This window comes from Amphiprion ocellaris, chromosome 13 (genome assembly GCF_022539595.1).
Source record: "Amphiprion ocellaris isolate individual 3 ecotype Okinawa chromosome 13, ASM2253959v1, whole genome shotgun sequence".
NCBI classification, from domain to species: Eukaryota; Metazoa; Chordata; class Actinopteri; family Pomacentridae; genus Amphiprion; species Amphiprion ocellaris.
In genome coordinates this window covers 27,946,609-27,957,635 of record NC_072778.1, presented here as the reverse complement: position 1 = coordinate 27,957,635, position 11,027 = coordinate 27,946,609, and the positions used below count along the sequence as shown (strand labels likewise).

At 38.9% G+C, this 11,027-nt stretch overlaps 1 non-coding gene across 1 annotated transcript; it reads left to right on the top strand.

Moving 5' to 3' along the window:
- Window positions 1-82, top strand: trnal-aag (transfer RNA leucine (anticodon AAG)). Its single transcript has one exon. It is a non-coding gene; the product is annotated as a tRNA-Leu (tRNA).
- The last annotated feature ends 10,945 nt before the right edge of the window (window positions 83-11,027 follow it).

Here is an 11,027-nt window from a genome sequence, read left to right as displayed (position 1 = left end):
GGTAGTGTGGCCGAGCGGTCTAAGGCGCTGGATTAAGGCTCCAGTCTCTATGGAGGCGTGGGTTCAAATCCCACCACTGCCATCTTTTACTCTAAGTATAATACCTCTCCATAATGGTCAGATTACAGCAAGATATACCCACAGTGTTGATTTCTTAGAAAAGTAGCTGTTAATTAAGATATGGTTTGTTTTTGCAGTAGTCGAGAACAAAAAATCAAGGTCTCATGATACATTTTAATTTGAAAAAACTTTAAAAGGACTCCTTGTACAAACAGAAGAATAAGAAGAATGAGCACAATAGGGGAGTGCACCTTCGGCTGGATAGTGTGGCTGAGTGGTCTAAGGTGCTTGATTAAGGCTCCAGTGTCTATAGCGGCATGGGTTCAAATCCCACCACTGTTATCTTAATCTCCCAATAGTTGCAAGAGAGTTATATCAGCCATCCAGGAAATGTGTTTAAAAAGCTGTTTTTAAATGCCCTAACTGTGCTTTCAGAATTGAAGCAGTCATGTTCTCTTGACAAATTGCAATGCATTGGTTCCCAGTAGATTGATGAAGGTAGAAATCTTCTTCTTTGTAGGGTGCAGATATTCAGGATTCTTACAGAAAAGTATTTCAATTTAGATCAGAGACTTTAGGTGAACATCCAGGTAATTGTTACTACAAGCAGGGTGGTCCAGGGGAGGACTGCTAGGCCTGTAATCCAAAGGTTGATGAATCACAACTATATCCTCCTAATGGGAAATGCTGTCAATCATCAGGTTGCAAAGTTCTTAGAACATATCTTAATTCAGACATCTATGACAATATCTACTTTTCTGTTTTTGTTTCTCTCAATATCCCCAGGAATGTTCTCCACTCAAACATCACCATCAACAGCATAAAATGCATTGTATAGAGTAACATAGCAAGTCATACCTTGTTCTTGTTCCTCTGTTTTCAGAGAAGTGGACCTACACGTAGTAATCACTAGTTACACAAGGTACACTTGGAATTATTGTCTGTAGTTGCGACTGCAGCCACCAGATTGCAACGTCGTGATGGAAACAGAAAGGGTCATTTCTATAAGCACCACCTGGCATCTACCTCAAGTTTCTGGACTGAAAAGCCAAATCATGTCTACTAGCAAGTACTGGCTACTCTTAAGAGGAGGCAAAATGTCAAAGCTGTATTTACTGCCAAGAGACAGTTGGGAATCTTTTATGTGTTTCCTTTGAATAAACAACAATTTCTTGTATCGGTAGCTATTAATCCTGCTGCTCTTTAGAAACGAAATGTCCCTGAATTTGAATCTATCTCCTGATTTGTTTTCACCTGCTTTTAGTCTAGTACAAGTGCCAAGGATACAAGGCTTTATTCAGCTGTAGCTCATCCAGTCTGACGCAGCCTCTTGTTTTGTGAAATATTCAAAGTCCTCATGTCATGAACACTCCATTTTTTTGTACATGTAACACTGTGTTTTCTGCAGCATTTAGACAGTGACATTAGCTATAAGAGCGCTTGTTGTTTCCTGCATTTAATTAATGCTATTTGAAATAACTATTTCATTTCAGATAGCTACCATTAGATGTGACATTGAGCAAAAAAAATAAATGAATAAAAATGAGTGAGTGTGTCTTTTATTATTTGACATTTTTTTATTTTTATTTTTTTTGAATGGCCCAACCTATTCCTGAACTGTTCTCTCTGTTTAATAGATGGGCTGGACTGTTGTAAGTTAAAGGTGTTTCTAATATAAAAGAATTTTAGTCTGAAAATTGGAAAGAACTGGCTTTGTGTGGGGAATAGATTTGGTCTTACCATGCAGAATTGAATCTGAATGAGACTAAATTGCTGCAGCATTGTCTTGTCCTGGGATTGTCTTCATTGTCATCTACTCTTCTTTCTTTCTTTCCCCCTCTCTCCTTTCTATCTGATGTCAATTTTGTGTGCTTTGAAACACCCAATCATGCTCTGAAAAAAGGTTTTCATTTGCTGTGATTTCCAATAGTCATTCACTGCCCTCTACTCATCACTGTACAACAAAGTGGCCAGACATTTGCCTATTGTCTGTGCCCTTGTGTGATTATAAAAGCGATTGCAAGGGAAGAATGAATTCTATGAAAGGTTCCGAGCTGCAGGATAACGTGTATTGATGACATAAATGCTGTTAGGTGCTGTATGCACACAGATCAATTTTAAATGTGCGTTTGTCACAACGCACCAATGAACTCACATCTAACCACCTAAAATGAGAACACTATTATTTGAGGGAGAATTTTAGCTTTGACAAGTTATATTCATCTTGCTGCCTCCAGCTAGCTCCAAACATGTCTATTTTCCTTATTAGAACTTCAGTTAGGGCTGCACTGTGGCTAGGTGGTTAGCACTGTTGCCTCGCAACTAGAAAGACCCCCGGTTTGCATCCTGGCCTGGGTCTGGGATCTTTCTGCATGGAGTTTACATGTTCTCCAGCTTCCGCTTACAGTTCAAAGAACATGCTGAGGTTAATTGGTAACTCTAAGCTGTGAATTGTATCTAATGTGTGAATCTGAGTGTGATTGTTTGTCTCTATGTTTAGCCCTGTGATGGACTGGTGACCTGTCCAGGGTGTCTCCTGCTTTCACCCTAAGTCAGCTGGGATAGACTGCAGACCCCCACGACCCTAATGAGGATTAAGTGATGGATGGATGGATGGATGGATGGATGGATGGATGGATGGATAGATGGATGGATGGATGGATTGATGGATTTAGCCTTAACAAACAAAGTTCTCAACTCTTTCATGGACACAGTGGAGTATTCAGCGGCTAATGATTGAAATATTTCTACCAAAGATAGGTGGAGACCAAATAAGAGCTAAAAGGAGAGAGAATATTGAAATTGGATTGATAGGTAGACACAAACACAACTCCAAATAAATGCTAAAGCTGCTTCAAGTCTGCTATATGTGAAAATTGCAAAGTTTTTATGGTGATAACACTTCGCTTTTGTGTTTATAGGTTTTTCTCTAACCTCTGAAGCCAAATAATAATACATTCATAAATAAATTCAATCTGCTTCAGTGGAACAAAATCATTATTATATTGCTGTGAATTAGTGTTTTCTATGATGAGTCAAATGTTTACCGTATAAAAGGTCGATAAGCCAGTGCAAAGCTTGTGAACATAAGTTATTTTGTCTTTCAGAGTCAATAAAGCAGCTTCAGCAAGAACTGAATGTCTGTGTTTGGTTTGTAAAGAGATTTTCATGTTCACAAATACGGATTGTACTAAAACACATTAGACAGCATACAATTGTGGGCAACAAGAGCAAAGGGCTAATCCTTTTTCTCTATTGTCCCAGCTGTTCTGGATGAGTTTAACTTGAAGGCCGATAAGCTAAAGCTTGCTGTGTGTTCTTTTAGCTCATAAGAAATCTGTTTGAGGGGGTTATTTTATCACTTTAAGGTTGTATTCTTTGGAGCTGAAATAAAACAGTCTTAGAGAAAGGTAAAGGTATACTCCGGCAAGCTTGGTGCTGCTACTTTTTTCTTTTTTATTTTATTTTCTTAAATGCCACACTCCTTTGGTCACAATATTTCATATCCTTTCACTTTCTGTATGTGAGGTCATTACAATTCCAGCAGTGAAAGAGAGACACACATAAACACTCACATTCTCTCGCACAAAAACGCGTTGGTATGTTGGCCTTTTTGCGCAATAAAGATATTGCTTATTACATCCAGAGCCCATTGGGGCAGAGGAAAGGTTGAATTAAGGATTTGATGAGATAGGTTGTGACATGCTAGCATTTAACAGAGTAATACCAGTCCCTGCGTTAGCCCCGGCTGGCTCTCCTCGACCACTGGGAAAGGTCAGTGGTAATGCTGGCTGGTTAGTTCATATGCTTCACTCTGTCTCAATTTCACTCGCTCTGTCTCTCCTCTATTTGAACTCATCAGTTGCTTATTTTTAAGCTTGTCTCTTATTTATCCTCATATGCAGTGAGTTTTGTTCAAGAAAACACTTAAAATCCTACATCCTCCATTATAGGGGAAGCAGAGGTCAGAAAACCCCCATCGGAGCCTGTTTTAACTCTGAATCTTGCCCAAGGACACTTCAGCAGAGGAAGGTGTTTGCTGACACAGAAGTTTGAACCCCAGCTTAGAGTCTCTAAGCTGTGGCAGCCCCAGAGTGATCAAGCAAATTCATTATTTTTGCAGATTCCCTGTTTTTCTCTCTTACTGAGGTTACTGCGGGCGATTAGGCTTTGGCGCTGCATTGCTGACAACTCATTGCAGCCTCGCCACCTTTTTAGTGCATCCAGAAAGGTCACTGCAGTTAGCTAATACACTCCAGGCTGGAAATGTGAAACTAAGAAGTGCTTAATGAAAACATTCTATGATAATGGAGTTGTTTTTCTTTGTTTTTTTTTTTTTCATCAAACTTGCTAAATATACATCTAAATGCCCGTGTTTATCATGAATAAAGCCCTGGGATATACATGCAAAGTGCTGTTGTCACCAGTGAAAGTAAGTTACATGCTGTCTGTAGACATATAGTCTCGAACATCTAAAATGTTTCAATATATGCAGGAAACAGTGGGACCAAGTTGCTATCATCTCATCAGTATGAATGTCAATCTATCTCTAATTTAAAAATCGTTCATTGAAGGCAGTTGTACAGATTGTGGAGCTGAAGGGTGAAGATTAGAGTAAATTCAGACCTTAAACAGTTGAGTGAAACCATTTAGAATAAAAGCAAAGCAGAAAAACAGTAGAGATCAGTGATTGGTCATTAGGTACGCATAATTACACTGTATTCATGCATCTGTCTGGTTGGGGATTACTTGGCTTAATGTGCTGTTAAAGTCTGCCCGGAAAGTTGCACTGGCACTGAAATGGAAGGAAAAGAAAAAAAGAAGTTTTTAAAGTCACCAACTCTAGTGAGACTCTATAATTTAGCAACATTGGGTAAATTACTTAAAATACGGTGAAGTTAAATAAATTAATAAAATAGCAAAAAAAAAAAAAACTGCTAATTTTTAGTATTTGACTATTTGAGGGTTTCGAGAGTTTAAGGTAAAGCAACACTTAAAAGATGCATTTTAAGATTTTACTATCAAGATTCTCATCTCTCATCATCTCTCTCTTCCCCATCATTCTCATACACATAGGACAGCAGTAACCTCCTCCACCTTCTAAAGGCTCAGTAGACTATTATCATTTTATACAGCTCTGTCATCACCTCATGTAATGGCAGTGGAAGTGTGATGATTTGGGAGGGTGGAGGTGTTGGTGGGCTGCACAGTGGAGTAGTGGTTAGCACTTTCGCCTTGCAGCAAGAAGATCCCTGGTTCGCGTCCCGGCTTTCCCGGGATCTTTCTGCATGGAGTTTGCATGTTCTCCCTGTGCATGCGTGGGTTCTCTCCGGGTACTCCGGCTTCCTCCCACAGTCCAAAAACATGCTGAGGTTAATTGATTATTCTAAAGTGCCCGTAGGTGTGAATGTGAGAGTGCTTGTTTGTCTTTGTATGTAGCCCTGCGACAGACTGGTGACCTGTCCAGGGTGTCCCCTGCCTTCACCTGAGTCAGCTGGGATAGGCTCCAGCCCCCCCCGCGACCCTAGTGAGGATTAAGCGGTGTATAGATAATGGATGGATGGATGGAGGTGTTGGTAGTGGTGTGGACTTTCACCAAGAAGAACTGAGCCCCAACTCCAACAATTATTATAGTATTGTGCTGTGACTTAAATCTTGTTTAGATTTTTGCTTTTACTCACTGTTTTGGGCTTCCATGTTTTAGGTGGTACAGCGAGTTATCCACTAATCTTCAGGTTGGCGGTTCAGACCCTGTGCCTTCCATGTGTTGAGGCATCCCTGGACAAGACACGGAATCCCAGAGTCCTCCTGATGGCCAGTGGGAACCTTTCAAATGTGAATGGATGCATGACAAACACAGTGCACCTTAGGTTAAACAGACACTAATTAAGTGTGGATTATTGTCAGTTAATGTTTATTTTAGTTTACAATCTGTGTTTGGTTTAATTTAGGCACCAAAAGTGCTAATTTGTGTTCACAAAAGGATCGTGGGTTGGGTTAAAATACAACATGCTGCAATGTTTAATACATGTTAGAAAACATCACTTCACACAGGGTGGTAACTCCACCTGAGATTTTGCACTAACTTATACACAACCGCAGTAGGTCACCTGTTTTGTCTGGTTTACTGATGTCTATCAGTGATGACAATGGATAATAATGAATATTTAAAAGGTGGAAGAGCTCCCTACAGGCTCATATGTATGATAATAATGTCCAGTGATAATGACATAATGGCCATTTAATGGACTGATAACATTTGAACTGGGTGAGATTTTGAGTCAGGATTAGGGTTGTGTCTTTTAGCTCAAGCCTCAAGACCAGAAGTTCTTGAGCATATAATATGGTGGACCATAAATTGCTTACAGACAAACTAAAACCTGGTTGTACTCTCTGGCACTATTTGTACATGGTTCAGGCACTACATGAATGGGTAGTTTTGACATGTGGCATTCCTCAGGGCTCTATTTTAAACCCATTTCCCTCCATCGTTTGCAGCATCCACAGTGAGGTCTGCAGAGTACAGGTCTGCAGATTCTTAATGAACAGACAGAGAAACAGAAGTTCAATTGAAATGATCAGATCATTTATGCATAGGCACTTGGAGCCATTTAGCTTCATCTCTGCTTCCACTTCACTTTCAGTGGCCCATAAATGTGTTCATTCATTCAGCTACAACAAGCATAATGCCACCAGTGAGCCACAACACATGAGCCACTCCATTTGTGAAAGCAAACACAAAGTTTTCAAAGGCAGCAGAGGCATTCAATTTGAGAATTATGTGTTCAGTCAGGAATGGGCCAAAAAGATATGTTTTAATGCTATCTCAGGAGTGGTCGGGATTAGCAGTCAAATTAGCAACTTAAAGAATCAAAGTGAAGCAACTCTGAGAGGCTCTTATCAAACCATGAACAGACTCTTATCATTTGAACGATGGAGCAGCTGACACATCCTTGTGGAGTGTGGCTTGTGTCAATCACGAAGCATTTTTCCTTTAAAGTTTGACCAAAGTCAAAGTTGTAGTCAGCACAACTGTAAGAAATGCAACTTATTGAACAAAATGATTAAAAAATACCTTGCATATGGCTGGGTGGGATTATTATTATTATTATTATTTTAAATATACTGATCTGGAGAAAAGCTGATGTCATGACACAGCTACTTAAAAAAAATAAATAAATAAAGTTTTTCTCTTTTTCACAAAGACCAGACCAAGTTTCATCACCAGACAAAGAGAGAACATGTGTGGTTATCGAGCGGCTGCTGAGAGAGAGATGAATAGATCTGAAGAAAATGGTGCCCATTTGAACTGATGGAGCTCCAGCAATCACTGGGAGACAGATGGGTCTTGTTCAGCACTTAAAACAGCACCATCACACCCATTTAATACCACTGCATGATTCACCAAGCTAGTATGTGAGCCAGTTATTCAGATGTCATAAGACTAGTGAACCGCAAATGAACTGTCCAAAAACTCTCTTTGGAACAGTGCAGCACTGACTGTGATGTATTCTCCTATAGATATCCACAGAAAAGAACTTTTGGTGGCATCATTCTGTTATGCTTCAAATGCATTTTTAAGCAGTGTTTGCGCAGATGGAGGAATTTATTTCACATTTACAGCACTTTCTTTGCCTTCTTTCATCTCTTTTCTCCATTGTTCTGCAGAGGAGATTCTTATTTATGCAAATAAATAACCTCCAGAATTGATTTGTGTTAATTTCGGCTGTCCTCTGTCTCCGGCCTTCGTCTGCAACCTCTTTGTCTCTGTCTTGACTTCCCTCCCTTTTTTTAGTTTTGCCTCCTTTATCTCTTTTAGCAGATCAGTGTTATGTGACCTGACTGTGTAAAAGCAGAATCCTGGAACATTTGTCAGGTAAAAAGAAAACAGCTGGAAATGTTGGCTAAAGAAAACTTGCAGTTCCTGAAATATAATACAGAACTTAAATGATTATTTTTCTCTGTTCAATAATTTACTGACATGCCCTGGATCTGGCAGTGTTCCGTGCATCCCTTAGTTGAATTAGGTATGAAAATCTCGGCCTGCTCTGCTCCTTATCAGAAATAGTACATGACAACACCTGCGTACTATTCATGAGGCATCTTTACTTGTGCTTAAAGTCGAAGCAAACAGATTTCAGTTTAGTCAAGCAACGTAGTGCATTACATAACCTGCAGAAAGCTGGAAGCTCAGACATTATTTTCATAATGCAGGTCGTTGTGGTGACTCTAAGTGTGCTAACTGTTGGTTGTACTGTTAATCTTTTCTTGTACTTTGTGTTTTTCTTATATAACATGACGGTTCCAGGCTTTGGAACATATGATCATGGGAATGCTAAACAGGTCTTTGTGGGTGATCACACAGTACCATTTATATTATGTGTTTGCATAAAATTTAAGGCCTTAGCATGACAATGAGGCAAACTTTCAATTTAATTCAACTTTATTTATATAGTGGCAATTCACAACACATCATCTCATATCACTTCACATAGTAAGGTCAATTTTAAACAAAGAACAGAGAGCCCAACAATCCAAAGTTGCATTTGGATTCCCTATGAGTAAGCAGTCAGCGACGGTGGGACGGAATCAAAATAAAAAAAACAAAAAACAAAAAAGAACAAACAAAAAAAAACTTTAACGGGGAGGGAAAAAAAAAATCTGACAGAATCAGGCTCAGGGAAGGCAGCCATCTGTCCCGACCAGTTAAGCTGAGAGTGGGGTTGAGAGGAGTGGGTCATAGCAGGATATAAGATGGAGAGCTGACAAACAATACAAACAGAACAATGACCATTTTGGACTTTTGCTGTGGTTAAATTACACACGGCGCACAAATTTCAAGTAGAATATAAATATGTGGTATTGTCACACCAGTAAAAAGAAAAGTTAGTCTGCATAAAATCCTTTGTGATGATGATGATGATGGTGATGATGATTATTATTATTATCCATCTATCCATTATCTATACACCGCTTAATCCTCACTAGGGTCGCGGGGGGGGGGGGGGGGGGGGGGGGGGGCGTCTGGAGTCTATCCCAGCTGACTCAGGTGAAGGCAGGGGACACCCTAGACAGGTCACCAGTCTGTCGCAGGGCTACATACAAAGACAAACAATCACTCTCACATTCACACCTACGGGCAATTTAGAATAATCAATTAACCTCAGCATATTTTTGGACTGTGGGAGGAAGCCGGAGTACCCGGAGAAAACCCACGCATGCACAGGGAGAACATGCAAACTCCATGTAGAAAGATCCCGGGAAAGCCGGGACGCGAACCAGGGATCTTCTCGCTGCAAGGTGAAAGTGCTAACCACTACCCTACTGTGCAGCCCTATTATTATTATTATTATTATTATTATTATTATTATTATTATTATTATTATTATTATTATTATTATTATTATTATTATTATTATTATTAATAATAATAATAATAATAATAATAATAATAACAATAATAATAATAATAATAATATAATAATTTTGAGCATGCTTTTGAATGTAATTTTTTTTTCAACTGACTACTGGAAATAAAAATGAACGAACACTCAAATGCCAGTGTCTGGCTTTTGAGTCAATAACTTGGCAGTTCCTGATTCCGCCTAACTCCTGGAAAATCTAAAAATGAGCGACGAGATAGTGTGAGTGCTGCTGAGGCAGGTCATGGACTATGATGGCAGCTGCCTGTCACTCAAAGTGGACATGACTTGGTTATGCAGAACTATAAGCTTTTAATACAATTCAAACAGGTGAAGAAACAAGTTGCAGAGATCACAAATATTTTTTTGTATCATGCTGTAAACATATTTGTTTCTGTTGTAAAGGATATTTTATTATGAGGGCCCATTGAGATTGACTCACTTGAGGCAGCCTGAAGTGGCCACTTGAGGAGCTGCAGTTTTAGGCACTGCCTTGTTGGCTTCATTTTTAAGCTCCACATATTACCACTTGCTATTTTTGCTCAATGCAAAGCTGACAATAAATAGAAGCACTTAAAAATAAAATAGAATAAAATAAATGTGGATGGTGATGAGCTTCAAACTGATTGCGACAACAGTAGATATAAAGAAAGGTGTCAGCTAATGTATTACAACTTGAATACTGTACCCTAAAAATACCAGCAAAAATTGGAGTTCATCATTTTGGGAATATGAGTGTTTGAACCAAATTTAATCACAACTGATGCAGAAAATGTTGAGACATTTTACTTCACAATTAAACTGTCAATGCCACAGTGGCACTAGGTTCACCTGAGTCAGTAAGTGTTCTCATTTGGGGACCAGAAATCGCTGAGAAAAACTGTATGGCAACACATTCAAGAACTGGTGAAATATTTTTTTGTGACTGACACTGTCATTCAAAAAGCCACATTGCTGGTATGGTTGATAAAGTAAATATACTACAAAAAACTGTAACATTTTGTTTATTTGACAGTTTTCCTGAGGAAATCCAACACATGCAAAGAACAACATTTTGCATGACTGTTTGTGTACATCCTGTATATATTGTGTGTTCTTTATTTGGTGGTCCATTCTTGTGTACAGTAAACATAGATAAGTACAGCTGTTCAGCACCATGGACAGCTCAGTTAGGCTCTTGCTCAAAATGGTGTTTGACGACACGTAAACAAACTTTAAAATATTTAGAAAAAAACAAACAAAAGACCACTTTTAATTAGAAAACAGTGACCAGGATGGATATGGTTGCTTCAGTCTTTCTCTGGAGCTGAACTGAGGCCTGAATGCACCTTTCAAATGTGCTAATGCACCCATTAACATATTTTTCATATAAACAGCACAATCCATGTATGCATTAGTCCATGTCAAATTATTATTTTAATTAATCAAACAGAAATATTTGTTTGTACAACTCAGCCACAAGCTAATGTGTACCCGCTGATGATTTCAGCCTTTATTTAATTATTTATTCTTCAAAAGGCTCTGTATGTTTTTGTGATCAAGTAT